Source organism: Rhinoraja longicauda, chromosome 8 (genome assembly GCF_053455715.1).
Source record: "Rhinoraja longicauda isolate Sanriku21f chromosome 8, sRhiLon1.1, whole genome shotgun sequence".
NCBI lineage: Eukaryota > Metazoa > Chordata > Chondrichthyes > Rajiformes > Arhynchobatidae > Rhinoraja > Rhinoraja longicauda.
This window is the reverse complement of record NC_135960.1, coordinates 52,193,680-52,211,174: the sequence shown is the minus strand read 5'-3', so window position 1 is coordinate 52,211,174 and position 17,495 is coordinate 52,193,680. Positions and strand designations below refer to the sequence as shown.

The 17,495-nt window shown below is 37.8% G+C and overlaps 1 pseudogene; it reads left to right on the top strand.

The window, feature by feature from the left end:
• Positions 1-17,495, top strand: part of LOC144596366 (dynein axonemal heavy chain 11-like) — a 168,648-nt pseudogene that overhangs the window by 49,372 nt on the left and 101,781 nt on the right.

Sequence of the window (17,495 nt, the reverse complement as noted above, 5' to 3'; positions counted from 1 at the left end):
TTATCCTAAAAGATTGTGTTATAATGTCGCAGTTGATAAGATCAAAAACGTCTACAGAGAGTCTAAATGAATGCTGGAGAGTATCATCACTGAATACTGAGTTTTGATGAGTTAATCAATAATTAGAATTTAATTGCATAAAGGTTGAAGACGGGTTTTGATCCAAAACATTCCCTATACATGTTCTCCTGAGACGCTGCCTCACCACTGAGTTACTCTGACATCTTTTTAAAGACAATTTAAGGTCTTGCAAACAATATGAAACTAGCTTATATAATACAATGGAGGTAGGCTTCGGGAGGAAGTAAGGCAGTCCGTGTAATTACAGGTACATAACATATAAAATTTAGAGTAAGGTGAGTTTAAAGCAAAGATAATAGAGTGGAGCAAGATAGACCACTCCGTCAAAATCACCTATACTGAAGTGTAGTACGCAAAGGAGCCATTTTAGTAGGCAAAACCCGCCGTCTGTTATGCCTCTCAAGATTCAAGATTCAAGATTCAAGATAGCTTTATTTGTCATCCAATATTGGACGAAATTCAGTCACCCACAGTCCAACAATAAAAGCATTAAATAGGCATTAAAATTACACAACCCCAAAAACACAGTCCAACAATAAAAGCATTAAATAGGCATTAAAATTACACAACCCCAAAAACACACAAAAAAAGAAACATCCATCAAAGAAACATCCATCACAGTGAGTCTCCTCCAGTCCTCTCCTCACTGTGATGGAAGGCCACAATGTCTTTCCCTTCTCCTGCCGTCTTCTCCCGCAGTCAGGTTGTTGTGGTTGCAGGCCGTGCCGGACGGTCCGCAGCGGCCGGAGCCTAAGGCGAGTCCCAGCCGCTCCCGCAGCTTCCGAAGACGGCCGGCTCCGCCGATGATAAGTCCGATCCGGGGCGGGCGAACACGCTGTTGCTGCACGTCGGGGCGGCCGTGGCTCCCGACATTGAAGCTCCCGCCCAGCAGAGAAATATCCCGCGGCATATCTTAGGCCGCGCCGGACGGTGAAATGTCCGCGACCCAAGCCCCGCGATCCGGGGCGGGCGAACCCGCTGCCGCTGCCGGAGCTCCCGATGTCGGCATCCACGCGGCCCGAGCCTAAGGCGAGTCGCAGCCGCTCCCGCAGCCTCCGAGGATGGCCGGCTCCGGTGATGGTAAGTCCGATCCGCGGGCTCTGCGAACCAGAGCCCTGGAGGCAGCCAGCTCCAGGAGTTGGGCCGATGGTAGGCCGCAGCAGGAACGGAGACACGGCCTAGAAAACAAAGGTCGGGTCTCCGTTCGGAAGGGACACCTATTTACAATTTTACAGTTCCCCCCCTCCCCCCCACACCCACACATAGTACACAAACACAAAAACACGACATCACAACTACAATTAAGACAAAAAAACAACAAAAACACAAAGACAAATGGACCGCAGGTAAGCCGCAGCTGCTATGGCAGCGCCGCCATTTTGGTGGCAGTGCAATCAGTGTTTTGGGGGAACAGTATGTGTGACGACACCATAAAAATGCAGAATATATCTCATCTATCAATTCACAGATTTTTGTTATTTTTCTGCAAGTTTCTGCCTACTAAAATGGCGCCATGACATACTACGGTTTTTAGGGTCGAGTGGTCTATCTTGCTCTGCTCTATTATCTTTGGTTTAAAGTGAAAATGTTAGAAGAATTACAGAGTTTATATTAGAACTCAATTGGTTCTATTTTGGTGTGGGTGGGGTGTTGCAAGAACAAGGGAACTGGTGGCGCATGCTGGTAAATCGTTGGTGGTAGCAGGGCATGTTAATCCAGTAGGCTTATGGGATAGTTGTCTTTGTAGACAAGGACAATGACTGCAAAATCAAAGACGTTGTATTCAACCACTGAATATTTCTTGTTCATTGGGTACATTTGTGGACATCACACTTCAGGAGGAATGTCAAAATAGGTTTTATCAGGCTGATACAGTGAATATAGGAAAAATGTTACGTAGAAAGATTAAGTGAAGACCTCCCATTTTACATGGTTTGAAATCCATCTACCACAGGTTTGTCCGTGTGCTTTACAAATCAATATCACCTTCTATTCTCTCGTCCACACTGAGCATAACAATTTCTGCAGATTTGGACAGTGCAGTCTAACTCATTCTTGAAGTAGTGAATAGTTGAGACCTCAGTAAAAATCTTTGTTAAGATACCAGGAGTCATTTACTTCCAATTATCTTGCTGAGAGAATAAAGTTAGAAGGTGATCCTGCTGGCCCAATCCTACCACCCACAGTCCCTCCAATTTTAAAGTTCTCAACAGATTCATCCTGTTTGGCTTCCAGTGCCAACAGTGTGCAGATTTGTGGGTATTGTTTAAGATAGTTTCCATTGTTTCAAAGTAGTTTTTTTTCATCTTAAAAAGGCACCTCAAAAAACTGATACTAATTCATAATATTGAAAAATTTATTTAGGCTGCAAATGAACTTTTTGAGCACGCACAGCCATTGTCTAACAAATAGCTTAATTCTCTTAATGATGAATTACAGCTGCTTTTCCGAGATAAGGTGGATGTTTGCTGGTATGAACAATGTCTTGGCTGACCCTTCCTGCATCAATGTCTAGAAAGTACTAAGGTTGATAAATATGTTGGTTGCATGATTAAATTGGTGATTTCTTTTCAATTAATATAGATGTTTTATAATTAGGATCATATAATATATTTGCCTCAAATACATTGTTAAAAAAATGTTCTCAAGAAATAGAAGACACAGTAAACAACCCCCCATTTTTAATGTGTTAATATATTTTTTATTTATTTCTTTCCCCCTCTTTTTCATGTGCTCCACCTGGACTTGCACCCAGTTATCCCCATCCATCCATATTCCTTCCTCTGGTTTCACAATTCACAAATCTTCTATCCTTTTCTCACACTTTTTGTCTTTTTATCTCTGCCCTTTGCCCAACCATCTTCCTATCAAATACCCTCCTCATCTGTATCCCTTACCAGGCTGTATCCTGCCCTCACCTCTCGTCCAGCTCCCCCCTCCCCAACCCTCCATGCAATCTGAAGAAGAGTCCTGACCAAAACATCACCTAGTTTCAGTTTAGTTTATTGTCACATGTACAATATTGTCACAGGTACAGTGAAAAGCTTTTGCTGCGTGCTAACCAGTCAGCAGAAAGACAATACATGATTACAGTCGAGCCATTCACAGTATACGGATACATGATAAGAGAATGGATTTGGAGAACCTGATTTGGAGAACCAATTTTGCATTTTGCTGAAATTATTGACTCTTGTTTTAATGTTTTAATAACCTTTAATATAGTAATTATTTTTAAAAAAATTAGAACTTACTTATTTTGATGTTCAGTTTGATGTGGTAGATTTAGCTATTGTCAAGTTCAGCCCTGTTGAAGTGTTTTTTGGTAAATATTGAACTTTTGAGGGAGTGAGAAGTAACATTAAACAGTACAGCCCTTCAACCCGCCATGTCCGTGCCGAACATAATGCCAAATTAAACTAATCTCATATGCCTGCAGATGATCCATTTCCCTCTATTCCCTGCATATCCATGTGCCTATCTCAAAGCCTCTTATAGACTACCATTATATCTGCCTCCACTATCACCCCTGGCAGTAGCCTTGCATTCCAAATATTCAAAGCTTCACACATCATCTTTAAACTTTGCTCCAACCACATTTGCAGGTCGTCTATTATGCACGATGAATAATTGATTCTGAAAGGAGCTTATAAATTATTTGTTGCCAAGGTTTTGTTTATCAGCTGTAAATTGGAAATAAAATCTTTGTTTCTTTTCTCAACAGGTTTGTTTTCAATGACCATGAGGGAACTTTTCTGTGTTGTTCATGCAGGTCCTAAGTGGATAGTTTTAAATGGAGATATTGACCCCAAGTGGATAGAATCACTCAATACAGTTATGGATGATAACAAGATTAGTAGTTTACATGTGTTTGCATTGTTTAAAAGTCCGTGTCTTAACACGTTTATAGTTTGTTACAACACCGAGGAGCAAATTCTGAACAGTTTATTTCACATCCCCCAATCTTTTAACCTCAGCTTTGTATTATTCCTCCAAGGAATCCCAGTTAGATTAGTGTAGGTTGTTATTGTCACGTGTACCAAGGTACAGTGAAAAGCTTTTTACATGTGATCCAGTCAAATAAAATACTTTACATGAATACAATCAAGCTGTTCACAGTGCACGGATAAAGGTTACAACTTTTAATGCAAAGATATGGCAGGACTTTCATATGAAGAAAGACTGGATAGACTCGGCTTGTACACGCTGGAATTTAGAAGATTGAGGGGGGATCTTATAGAAACTTACAAAATTCTTAAGGGGTTGGACAGGCTAGATGCAGGAAGATTGTTCCCGATGTTGGGGAAGTCCAGAACAAGGGGTCACAGTTTAAGGATACGGGGGAAGTCTTTTAGGACCGAGATGAGAACTTTTTTTCACACAGAGTGGTGAATCTGTGGAATTCTCTGCCACAGAAGGTAGTTGAGGCCAGTTCATTGGCTATATTTAAGAGGGAGTTAGATGTGGCCCTTGTGGCTAAAGGGATCAGGGGGTATGGAGAGAAGGTAGGTAAGGGATACTGAGTTGGATGATCAGCCATGATCATATTGAATGGCGGTGCAGGCTCGAAAGGCCGAATGGCCTACTCCTGCACCTATTTTCTATGTTTCTATAACATTGAAATCCAATAAGGTCCGCTTAAAGATAGTTCAAAGATCTCCAATGAGGTCAGAACCACACTCCAGCTGATGAGATAGACTCATCAAACCTCAGTGTAATGAACTTGGCACTGAAGGAAAAGTTACATCATCAGGTAAATGTTTGGCTTCTGGGCCATTGACAATACAACTGACTACAGACAAATTCATTGTTGGCCTCATGATTGCTGCCTATAGGTAGAGAGGAAGACTTGGATTGATTTCAGTTTGGAGAGGAGGAAAAGCTTGGAGTCTGTTGGCTAGGAATGTAACTGATTACAATAAATATTCATAATTTGAAAATGTGTGAAGTGCTTGGGTATCTCAGCAAATTAAAGTTGCAGCAGGATTCTGAGAGGGTATTAGACATTCAGTGTACAAGTGCTTAAAAACCCTGCCTGATATGGAAAGTAACATACTTCTGGATGGATGTGTGCATACAATTCTTAACTAATACTTTGGCTCAAAGGCCCAATTTAACTTTTAGAAACTTAAGAGTAGTTTTAATTTTAATTGAAATATATATGGATGCAATAGTTGAGAATTTGTAATAAAAGCTGATGAATGGTTTCAGTTCCTGGAAAGAACATTTGAATTAAAAATAAATTTTATTTCCAGGTATTTGGCTGTGAATCTAGAACATTTTCAATGTTGCCATTTTTTAAATATGATTTGTTAATATCCCTTAACATTTTGACAGTTTTTCCTTTTTTTGTTTGAAGAAGTTCACTATTTAGTGGTACTCACTAGACAGACCTGTTTATGAAATAGAAATGTTAATGTTTTTTCAAGTATATATGATTTTAATTATGGGCCAAATTAATTTAAACCGTTTGGAAATATGCATTTACTTATGCTTAGGAAAAAACTTCAAATTGTCTAACAGGAATGGCTAGGGATGGGATGAATGTTTCCTTTCTTAGTGCATCCCTCATGAAAGGAAATGGGAGTATTACCCAAATATTGGGCAAAAGGGGAAAACCTAATGTACTTTCACTGAAAGTAAAAGCTGCAAACATTTGTCTTTGAGGCCACAGAATGTTATCATCACCTGAAAATCACTGGCTCCGTCTCTCTTTAATTTGATTGATGGTTGCCTGTCAGAATTCCCAGCATTGACAAATCTTTGCCCTTTTTTCTTCCTCTGCCGTCAAGACCAGCTCGTACACTTATTATACATTAAACCAAGTGTGGGAGAAGGCTCATTTCTGTGTTCCTCATTTCAGCTATTATCTTGGTAGTCAAAATATTTTTTTTCTCTGTCTCTAGGTACTGACTTTAGCTAGCAATGAGCGTATATCTTTGACTTCCTCCATGCAGTTGTTATTTGAAATCAGTCACCTACACGCTGCCACTCCTGCCACAGTGTCCAGGGCTGGCATAATATTTGTCAATCCACAGGATTTAGGATGGAGTCCGTAAGTAACTTTACTCTGAATTAAAAACTAAAAGTTCTGGAAATATTCTGTAAGTCAAACAGCATTTATAGTGGAAGAGAAATGGAATTAATGTTCTAGGTTAAAAATTCTATGGCATAACTTTAATCTGAAATGTTCATTCTGTTTCTTTTCTCGCATATGCTACCTGATGTTTATAGCATTTTCTGCTTTATTGCAGATTTCCACGATGGGCAGTTAAAAGAAAAGTTTGCTTACTCTGAAGCACTCCAGCTGCCTCACTTTGTAAAACCTACGCAGATGTCCCCAGTATTACAGCCATTCGAATGATGGAAATTTGCCCTTACATGATTCACAAATCAATACCCAAAAGTTTGAAACGGAATAAAATTCACTCTCACTAAATTTATATGACAAGACAATAAATAAGTCAAGACAATTTTTTTTCCAATTGTGTTTCTTGACACCTGTGCATATGATATGGTATTGCATTATCAAAAATGGCCTGTATAATCCCTCCACCCCTTTTCCACCAATAATGCAGGGGTCACCTGTATAGATAGCTTTTCTATCGTAGAAACATTGTAAGAAACAATGTTTTATAGAAAATTGTGTTATTAAATCAGTCGTGTCAATGGGGCAAAGGGAGTTAGGAGTTACAGAGTTTCAGACTATCAATTACAAAGTCATTTTTCCCACAGGATTTTCAAATGTAACTATGAATGGCTGTAAGCTTATTTGTATTACTGCCAGAAATACTAAAGCCTCTATGTTACATTGTGTAATAGAGTACCATTGCCAAAAACCAGTTGCTTGTCAATTTCAATGACCACCTGCAGTGAAACTGACAGACTGTGTTCTTCAGAGACAATAATGTCTGATTATTGTGGGAAGATTACATGGAAACTCTTTCTTCCGCCCCATGATTTTTTTCCAAGACAGCTTTTGTTCTGCTTGCCAATTTCCAAAGGAACTTTTAAGTTGTTCTCTAATTGCTTATCGAAATAGCGTTATAATCAATTCGATCCACGTAATGCAAGTAGTGTTCTCTAATGAATCAATTGCATTATGTTCACTTCGCATTATGGAAACACGGGTTATAGCAGAACTACCTGTAATTTTAATCATATATCCTCTCACTTTTCATTCCTTTTGTAGGTATGTCACTAGCTGGATTGACACTCATGAAGCTTGGTCAGAGCAGGCAAATCTTACCATACTGCTTGAGAAATATGTTCCAATCTGTCTGGAACGAATGCGTGGTAATTTAAAAACTATTACTCCAATTCCTGAAAACAGTATTGTACAGGTACAATGCATTTTTAATTCAATGTTTTAGTTTGTAAATTGTTACTTGGGGTAAGAATATTGTAGCGTTTGACTGTTATTACCACTTTCAATTGTTAAAACTCTTTTGAATAGATTTTTAAAATCTTAAAAGTAATGGGACTGAAGCTGGCTTGTGCCAGTCTAGAATTATATTTTTTTGTCTTAAAGTTTTTGATTGTTTCACAAAACATTTTCTTCTCTTGTAGACTTTATGTTCTTTACTGGACTGCTTATTAACACCCAGACTCTCCCCGTAAGGTCTTTGAGATGTACTTTGTATTTGCTTGTGTCTGGGCTTTTGGTGGAGCACTGTTCCAAGATCAAGTAAGCTTCAAGCATCTTCCTTTCTATTTTACAAGCTATTTTTAATTGGTGCAGTGAAATAAAATAGTCCCTTAATGTGTGGAGCTGAACATATTATAGGGAACTCTCAGGGAAAGAAAAATCTATAAAAATTGGCCAGTGATGTGAATATAAAATGGGTCTTTAAATGATCATTGACGTCTACCGATTTTAAGCTGACTAAGAATTTAAACTGGTTGAAGGTAGTAAATAAAGAAAACTATTTTAAGGCAAATTAAGCATTAGTTTAATATCTAACTATCTAATTGCTGGATTTCATCTGGGGTTTGATGGAGCACTATTACAAAATAATGGCCTTGATAGTGATGAGAACATCATGACACTCAGCTAGCTGCTGAGCCTAATGAGCTATTTCCACCCATCATTCTGTTTATTTAAGTCGGATTTTATGCTTGTCCTCGGTCTTTGGTTCCCTGTAGAGCTTCTGATCAAGGAAAGCCTTGTACTTGTAGTTAATTGGATCCTGGATCTTCTAATCATTTTCATCAAACCTTCTGGTTCTTGGAAGAAAAAACCGGAGTCTCTTCATAGTGATTAGTATGGTGTACTTCAGAAACGTCACAAAGTGCTAGAGTAACTCAGCGGGTCAGGCAGCATCTCTGGGAATCATGGATAGGTGATGTTGTGGGTCAGGAAGAAATGACACGAAACATTACATGTCCACTTTCTCCAGACTGCTTCCCAATACGCAGTTTTGAAAGACCTGGTGGCCCACTTTTCCTATTCTAGGTTCTTATTTTGATTTAATCTTTTGAATTTAATAACCTTCCACCAATGTAAAATAGAAAGCTGAATTGTAGCTTATCTTTTACTAGCTAATTGATTGTCGAGTCGAATTTAGTAGATGGTGGACCAATAAGATGAGAACTGTTAAATTCCCATCACAAGGGACAATCTTTGATTATTATATTGACTCTGATGCCAAAAGATTCACTCCATGGACCGAACAGGTACCAAGTTTTGAAATGGCACCAGATGCTCCTCTACAGGTAGGATAACTCAGAACAGGTTTAAGAGCATCCTTCAAAACCAAAATACATTCGTACATAATAGAATTACTTATTATTTCAAACAGGAAATAAGTGGTACATAACCGTCTTTCATCCAACCCAAATGTCATCAAATTGGACATTGCTTTAATGTGTTTGGATTCAGAATTCAGTAGAACAAAGTGCAGATAGTTTAAAAATTCAAGGTTGATGGTGACTAGAACTGGCATTGATATGGCTCTTTCAAATCCCTGTTGTATATTTAAATTTTAATGCTTCCATCATTTGTTCGTAAGTGTGAATTAACAGCCTTGATCTTTCTCTTTAGTTACTTTTCTGAGAAAGGACTCGAATTTAATTCAACACTGTAGATTTAGTGCTTTTCTATATTCCACCAGGCAGAATCAATAATGTGACTGAAGTGAAGAAGATAAAAATTTATGGTATCTTGCAATTTAATGGTTGAAAAGATGCAATTTGAGAGATCATAAATTGTGAAGGAGTTTATGCTTCATTGCCTCTGATTCACTGCTTGCTGTTAGAACTTGATTTGTGACTGTCCATGATGTGTGATTAATGATGTGATCAATGCTTACCTCTGTGCAAGACTTCATTGCTAATGCTCTTCATTAGAATAAATAAAAGATGGTAATTTAAAAAGAAACTTTGAAACACATAATGTAAAATAGCAGTTTTTGCTTTGGGGGATTTGCTTTAAGTACTGTCTTCAGAATGTCTATATGTATTGCACTAAAAATTAGTTTTATTTTTTGAACATTACAGAAACTCTTGTTGCTTCCAATAACCTTCATAATTATAATTACAGTGATGAAAAGGAATGTAGAAATGGCAATGTTAGTGGTAGGATCTGTCCAATAACTTTGACGGTACTGTAGCCGAACAAAGATAAATAATGTAATTTGCAGCAGCTTTAAACTAGTTTATGACCGATGTAAATTATAAGATAATCTTTGCAGAAAGCTACATTTTTTGCCTAATCAGCCCTGGTATTATTGACAGAAGCATCACTGAACACAATTTTTCACAATTTTGTCTTTTTGTTTTGTGAATTCTACTTATTTTCAAGTTTACTACATAGAACTTTCTTGCATAAAATGTAATTTGTAAACAATTTTCAAATGATATTCTACACAATTTAAGATCAAGGCTACCCATCTCCATTATATAGAAAGTGTTCAGATATATTGCTATTAATTGATATTCACTACATTTTAAATTCCTAACAAAAGCATTGCAATTAACTCGTGCATTTAAAATGTGGGTCTGAATTCAGTAAAATCAACAGCTGTAGTGCTTAGAAAGTTTTCTGATATACTTTTGGTATTATGTATACCGTTTTCAAAGTTTTTGATTAGAAAAGTACTAATAAAAGACCCTCTTACAAATTCCTGTTCATATTTCCTGGAATGTACTGTTGTAATACTTTTTTTAAACTGGTTCTTTTATCCTAAATTTCACAAAAAATGCAATTTATAATGGATTAATAGATCTGGCAACTCTTGCCTATAGGTTTGTGCATTGAAGATACATTGAAGGTTTGTACATAGCCTTGGTGTACAATCTATTGGAGTATTGAAGAAAGACTGTGTTGTATGATGTGCTGTCTTTTGTGAAGGGCATTAAATTGAAACCTTGTCAGCTAGTTCCAGCTAAGATCTAATACCTCCCTATTTCAATAAAAATTAGAGAATTTTCCCAGTATCCATCAACAACACTAATCAATTAAGATATCTCGGGTATCTAATTAATTTGCTTTATTTTTTGCATTTTGATTGTACTGCTTGTAACAAAGTTCTTCAAATCAAAAGTGGCACTCTGGCGCAGTCTGAAAATAAGAAACATGTTTTATAGATTATTTCTTAGTAAGCAGGGAACAAATGCAGTTGCAAGAATTATTTTAACCGTTTGTTCTTGATGACAAGAGCATTACTATTCCATTTTGGATATGATTTTTTATTTTTATATAAATAGGATGTACTCGTTCATACTCAAGAATGTTGGCCTGAAATATCTCATTGATTTACTTGTGGAGAAAGGAAAACCAGTGATGTTGGTTGGGAATGCAGGCATAGGAAAGAGTATTCTCGTGTCAAAGGAACCTTCAAAGGTAACTGAAAACTATATCATAATTAAAGTTCCTTTTAACTAAAATACAACCTTGGCCATGCTCCAGAGCAAGAACTTTCTCATTGTTTCAATGTTAATTCTACAAATTAGTTGAGATTATAAAATGTTATCTTTGTTTCTGTTCAACTATCAATTTAAGTTATTTAATTGTAACAAAACACATAGGGTCAAGATCAGTTAATACTAACTTTTCCTGACATTTCTAAAATTAAACTGTTACTTTCTGGCTAAAATTTGCATTCCTGGGTAGCATATGGAGGCATATGCAGTTTTGTCATTTCTGATATGCATGATTGATTCCAGCGAATCTGTGTGAATAGGTGTCCATCTGGCAGTTTATTCAGTGTATTTGGGACAGGTCACTGCAACTGCCGATCTTATTCTGCATGGAAACTTTGTAGGGGAGTTATTTTTGATTGGCAGCTGCATTTGTAGTGAAAATGTGGGTCAGACTTGTAAGTAGGGTTCTAACAAAGCTGCTTTGTAGTTCTCTTGATTGACAATGGTGGCCAGGGTGGGTTTTTTTTCAGATGTAGTGTCACATTGGTCTGCTTGCCTGCCTGCCTCTATCAATCTTCATGCAGAGAAGATGAGTTTGATTCCATATGTTGGACAGATAGTAGTCAATGAATCATACACATGATTCTAGTTTTGAAGAATAGTTCAAAAGAATTAAATTTATTGATTTTTGATGTAAATACCATGGTAGATTGTAAATCTACAATGTTCATTGTAAAATAAGGCATCTGTTAATTTTTATTTCGTCTCAGTCTGATAGTCTTCAATTTGTCAATCAAATCTCTAGAGTTAATTGATGACTAGGGTTGCAGTCAAACTTTAAAGAGCATTATCTCAAATCTGCTTGAGCCAAACTCTTGAGCTGGTACTATTTTACCTTAGCTTCACTTTCAACGTCAACAAAAAAATGCAAATCAATTGTTTTGTGAAGTTATACAAATTGGCATTTGTCTAACTGTTGTATGTAGGCCTGACCCATGTCTTCACCCTGCTATCAATCAAGGATTTTTATCCCACCATGCTTTAAGCTCCCAGAAGCTTTAAAAAATGAATGCAGCAGTCAGTTACGAAATGACTTGCCTCTTCTCCACACTTCAGTCATGAGTGTCATTGACCAACAATTACATATACCCCCATTTGAAGTACAAACAGACTGTAATCATTACAGATTTTAGAACTCGAAGAACTAATCTTGATTCTATGTATTTTATGTTTGTATGTGCCAGCGTGGAATTCTCATTTATCAGTACAGTGTTGTCACCGTCCTGTCCTTTGAATAGTAATGTAATTTGATTAATGTGGTACATGTATTACTTTGGTAGAAAAATATTTGTAATCTGCTATTACATTCTCTAAACTACTAATTCTACTGCTTCATAGTGGGAAGGGTAACACATGACTGTTACCACATGCCTTTGGACAAGATGCTCTTTACAATGAAAAGGACGAGGTGCCATTGTCTGATTCATGGAAACAGGTATTAAATTCCTGTTTTTACTTCTGGAATACAATGATTGTACATACAGTCCTTTATTCCTTTTGATTTGGTTCAGTTCTAATCGTTTGACCGTTGCTGTAACATTGTTGTTGTTTGACCGTTGTTGTTTGACCGTTATTGTGACATACACAGCACACTTTCTGGAAGACGCTTGTGTACAAATCCCAGTAGAGACTGGGATTCGTAGCAGACTGCATCTGTATATAATCTTCGAAGGCTAATTGAAAATTTTAATTATTCAACATATAAAGATATCAGAAAAATGTGCATTTGATAAATGTTATAAAAATGTTTTGATAATTGCATTGTATTTATAATAATCCTTATTATGTTGTGTATGCTGAAAAGTTCGATACGAGACGATATAACTTTATTTATCCCAGGAGGGAAATTGATCTGCCAACAGTCATAAAAACACAAAATACATGAAACAAAGTTCCCTAAGTCTGCTCACTCTAAAGAAATCAGTGTCATGCATTATTTTCATTGACACAGGGATTCTAGAGAAATCTCTGGAAAAGAAGGCTGGAAGAAATTATGCTCCTGAAGGAACAAAAAAACTGATTTATTTTATTGACGATCTTAATATGCCTGAAGTAGATGCCTATGGTACGGTCCAACCGCATACTCTAATGAGGCAACATCTAGATTATAGCCACTGGTACATTTTGCCAGTCAGTATATGTATATTGTTTTTCGTGAAGCTGATAGCTGTGTAAAGGAGCAATCATAGTCTGAACTTTTTTTGAAAGTTGGTAATTGAAAAAGGACATCTTTCAATAAAATTATTTTCCTCAAACGGAGGTCCACCTACCCATCCGACTATCACCCTTCTCCATTGCTCTAAATATTATTACATTAAATGAGCTCTCCTTTGATTGCATGCACTTCCTTGAGATAAAATGTGTCGCATTGAACACCTGTAGTAGTCCAAGAAATGCCTATAGAAACATAGAAACATAGAAAATGGGTGCAGGGGGAGGCCATTCGGCCCTTCAAGCTAGCACCACCATTCATTGTGATCATGGCTGATCATCATATCCTTGTGGGGTATGTAGAACATTCTTTGTTCTCACTCTATTCATGTTTTTTTCTATTTTCTCTTTTTACATTCTAAATCTCTGCATGACCTACACAGTTTCATCAATTCTTCTATAAATTTCCATCCTTCATCTCTTCTATTTCCTGCCTTAACTTTTCGAAATCTTTATTTTAAGGGGATTCGCTTGTGTTCAACTATAAATCTACAAATTCCCATAGCTATCTTGAATATACTTTGTATAGGAAGGAACTGCAGATGCTGGTTTAAATTGAAGATAGGCATAAAATGTTTGAGTAACTCAGAGAGAAGGAATGGGTGACGTTTCATTGTGTGAAGAAGGGTTTCGACCTGAAACGTCACCCATTCCTTCTATCTAGTGATGCTGCCTGTCCCGCTGAGTTACTCCAGCATTTTGTGTCTATCTTGAATATACTTTCCCCATCCAGCTTCCTGGAAGTCCATTCTTTCATTTTCTTAACAGATTTTGTTCATTAATCATTGAACATTACTCCACTTTTCCTGTTACCTGTCACTTGAATTCTCCATTCCATGTTGGCTCTGACCTTATACCTGTATCCTGATCCAGTGAACTAAATATTAACAACTGCTCCCCCCCCCCCCCCTTAAACTATAGACATATTGTAATGTTCTGGACTTAGAAACTGCTAATAATGAGCATTACAGTATCTTTACTAATCTCGGCTAACGTTTACTTTCTCCGCTTCCATCTGTGCTATTTTCTGGCTGTTATTTTGTTTCTTGTACAATTACCTTCTTTCACCTTGTATTATTATCTCTCCTTGTCGGTTAATCTCTCCTGCAACTCGTTTTGTCACAGATCTTAGATTAGTTTAGTTTATTAATGTCACATGTACCGAGAAACAGTGAAAAGCTTTTGTTTGTGTGCAGAGAAAATCTATACATGAATACAATCAAGACATCCAGAGTGTACAGATAAAGGATGAAGGGTACAACATTTAGTGCAAGATGCTGCACTTACATGTTTCTATGCATCTTAAAACCTTGTGATTGCATCATTTAAATTGGATGGCAGAGTGACACAGCTGGCAGAGGTGCTTCTATGTAGCGCCAGAGACCCAAGTTCAATCCTGACCTCAGGTGCTGCCTGTGTGGGATTTGCACATTCTCCCTGTGACTGCATGGATTTCCTCAGGGTGCTCTGGTTTTCTCTCGCATCCCAAAGATTTGTGTGTTTGTAGATTAATTGGCCTCTAGTATGTAGGAAGTGTCTGCGCAAGTGAGGCAACACAGAATTAGTGTGAATGGTGATCAGTGGTCGGCACAGACTCGGTGGGGCGAAGGCCCTGTTTGCATCTTTTCGATCTATTCAATCAATCCATCTTTTCTATAGTTTTGTGATTGTTTCTACCTATTCCGTTAAGTATTTCCAACACTTCCTGTTTATCAACACAGATTTTGCAGCATCAATAGTGGGATTATTTTTAGCTGCTCTTATTGCATACAGGACAAAAATACCCACTGATAACGCTTTGTCTAACCAAATATCACCCAGTCTAATTCCCCTCACTGTAAGATTGTAATTCTAATCAGTTGGCTACAATGGGCTGGCCACTCAACTCCTCCACCTAACATGAGACTCCCAAACCAGGCATGAATTCTGTTACTAGAAGAGATTACAAGGTGTACAGAGGAAATAAGTCAAGGGTGGCTCAAGGCTTGCACCCACTTTTGAGAATCCCTGGCCTCAAAATAGAAAAGGAGTACTCAGAATAGTGTTGAGAATTTTGAGTGCTTTTGAGTGCAAAAGGAGCATACCATCTCCCACAGTACCCACCTGCTTGCCTTTCTTAGCTCCTGTATGTCGAGTGTGTGGTCAGGTCTGCTGGCCTCATCAAAGACCAGAACCCATTGAACCGAAATGGAAGCTTTTGCAATCTTGAGGAACTACCAGGAACTTCGTAGGACAGATGATACTTTCAGAATTCTCATAATTGTTATCAATAAATAGGTTCATACCTTAGGCTCAAAATATGTTTATCTTGATGTTTAGGCATCAACATTGACAGACTTCAAGTGGTAAAATAAGCTTACAGATAAACTATGATGTGGGTTAATACGGTAAACATCCTGGATGCATAAGTAAGCTAATTTCTGACTTTAATGTTTTAAACAATTGAACAGTATCTTGGCTATAATAAGGTATGGATTTTAATAGAAGCACTGCAATTTACTAATTTCTGTAAACTGTGGAAAAATAATACTTAATAAATGGCATCATCAGAAAATTGGATGGACCTAGAAAATACAATCTTGCAGTACTGATCAATATAGGGAAAAAAAAGTAGGAAATGTAAAATACCAAATAATTGGCAAACTCCTATCTCTTTATGTCATTAGGTATAACAGACAGAAGTTCGTTCTGAAAGAAATTCATAATTGCCAATACACACTTGCATGAATCCTGCAGCTGGCAGCTTCTCTGTAAATATGCGTCTTCAGGTAGGGCTCTCTTCTGCTAAAGGTAGTGGTTTTAAGGATAATTCTGCATGCATAAGAAAAATAAAGAAGACAGGATTGTCACCGGTACTTTGTCATAAGGGCATAAGTGATAGGAATCGAATTAGGCCATTTGGTCCATCAAGTCTACTCCGACATTCAATCATGGCTGATCTATCTCTCCCTCCTAACCCCATTCTCCTGCCTTCTCCCCATAACCTCTGACACCTCTACTACTACTAATAATAATAATAATCCTTTATTCATCCCACAACTGGGAAATTTGCAGGGTTACAGCAGCAAAGTGGATAGCAAAAATAGATAAGCATTCATTATAAATAAAATAAAGATAATTGTCTTTATTTACTGGTCTACTGGGAACAGTGCTGGTTGTGTAGTCTGACAGCAGCAGGAAGGAAGGACCTTCGCTATCTCTCCTTCACACACTTGGGGTGAAGGTGTCTGTCACTGAAAGAGCTACTCAGTGCAGTGACAGTGTCCTGCATGCAGTGGGAGTCATTGTCCAGCAGTGATAGCTTTGCCATCATCCTCCTCTCTCCCACCGCCTGCACTGAGTCGAGGGGGCAACCCAGGACAGAGCTGGCCTTCCTGACCAGTTTATCAAGTCGCTTCCTGTCAGGAGTTGAGATGCTGCTGCTCCAGCAAACAACTCCATAGAAAATGGCTGATGCCACCACAGTGTCGAAGAAAGTCCTCAGGAGTGCCCCCTCCACTCCAAAGGACCTGAGTCTCCTCAGCAGGTACAGTCTGCTCTGGCCTTTCTTATAAAGTGCATTAATGTTATCAGTCCAGTCCAGTTTATTGTTCAGGTAAACACCCAGGTACTTATAAGAGTCCACTCTCTCAATGTCCGTTCCCTGGATGTTCACTGGTGTCGAGGGGACGTGGCATTCATTGGACTTTTTCTCTGGAACACAAGGCGTTACAATGCTGAGACCTATATTCTGCATTATTCTCCTTTGCTCTACCTATTGTACTTGAGAATTGACTTGACTGTATTTATGAATAGTGTTATCTCATCTGATCGCATAGCATGCAAAACAAAACTGTTCACTGTATCTTGGTACTCCTGACAATAATAAAACTAAATCTACACCTAAAGATAAATCACATCGTTGATGTCATATTGGATGCACGGTTGAATAATCCATTGCATTAAAAAACATCTATTCCCACTTCCACAGCAGCTCCTGATTTACTCCCTGAATCCATCTCATTTGTTTAAACCTGAACCCATGCCTTTATTATGTTCTAAGTCTCTTATTTTTCCAACACTCATAGTAGGCTTCACATTTCTACTCGATATTAACATGCAAAACCTACTTCTCCACAGGTCCTGTTTCACTTTGCTTTCTGACTAATTTACAAATGCTTCCTTGAAAATAATTGGAATGATTTTAATGTTTTCTTCATTTTTAACTGCCTCTTGTCTTCACTTCTGGAACCTTTTACAGCCTTGCAACTTTACATGACATCTGTAATCTTTCTGCCTCTTAA